The sequence below is a fragment of the Micropterus dolomieu genome, unplaced genomic scaffold (genome assembly GCF_021292245.1).
Source record: "Micropterus dolomieu isolate WLL.071019.BEF.003 ecotype Adirondacks unplaced genomic scaffold, ASM2129224v1 contig_3212, whole genome shotgun sequence".
NCBI classification, from domain to species: domain Eukaryota; kingdom Metazoa; phylum Chordata; class Actinopteri; order Centrarchiformes; family Centrarchidae; genus Micropterus; species Micropterus dolomieu.
In genome coordinates, this window is record NW_025732202.1 from 1 (window position 1) to 798 (window position 798).

Consider the following 798-nt stretch of genomic DNA (forward strand, 5'->3'; position numbering starts at 1 on the left):
CGGCCCTTCAAAAGATGTTCTACGGCTAATTGACAAAAAACGTATTCTGCCCATAATGTCCAAGGTGCTCCAGAGTCACTTGGAATCCATAGGCACTGATTCCTGGGTAAACATCCAGGAACCGGGACACCGTTCACGCTGGCAGTCCACAGACAGGAATAGGCACCCGTTCCCGGGTATGGGTACAGCGACAAGGCCACCTTCAACCGGAGGTCCTCACTCACAAAAGGAAGCTCATTCCTGGGTGGACATTCAGGAAAAGGATCCAGTCCGCCTGGAAGTCCCTAGCCAGGATTAGACGCTCTCCCGTCCAAGTCCTAAGCAGGCCCTGCCAAGCCTGGCTTCCGAGATCAGGCGAGATCGGGCAGTCCCAGGCCGGAATGGCCGTAAGCTGCCTTTGCACCCCCCAGACGGGCCTTCAAAACACGATGTAACATTTACACAGCACTGTGTACAGGATAGGGAGAAAAAGAAGCAGCAGAGGCAGCAGCAGCAGCACCCCCTGCTGTTTCCTAAAGAGACGTTCAAAAATTCTCCTTTCACCGAAGCGCCCTCTGCCGTTTTTCGAAGGCGAAGCGAAAAAGGCTTACAGCACCGGGTATTCCCAGGCGGTCACCCGTCCAAGTACTAACCAGACCCTGCTCTGCTTAGCTTAGCTTCCGAAATCGGACGAGATCGGGCGCTCCCTGAGCGGTGTGGTCGTAAGCCACTCAGGCACCCCCAAACGGCCCTTCAAAAGATGTTCTACGGCTAATTGACAAAAAACGTATTCTGCCCATAATGTCCAAGGTGCTCCAG

General features: G+C 54.3%; 1 pseudogene; it reads right to left on the reverse strand.

The window, feature by feature from the left end:
• Positions 1–583: 583 nt before the first annotated feature.
• On the reverse strand, positions 584–707 carry LOC123964556 (annotated as a pseudogene).
• Positions 708–798: the final 91 nt, after the last annotated feature.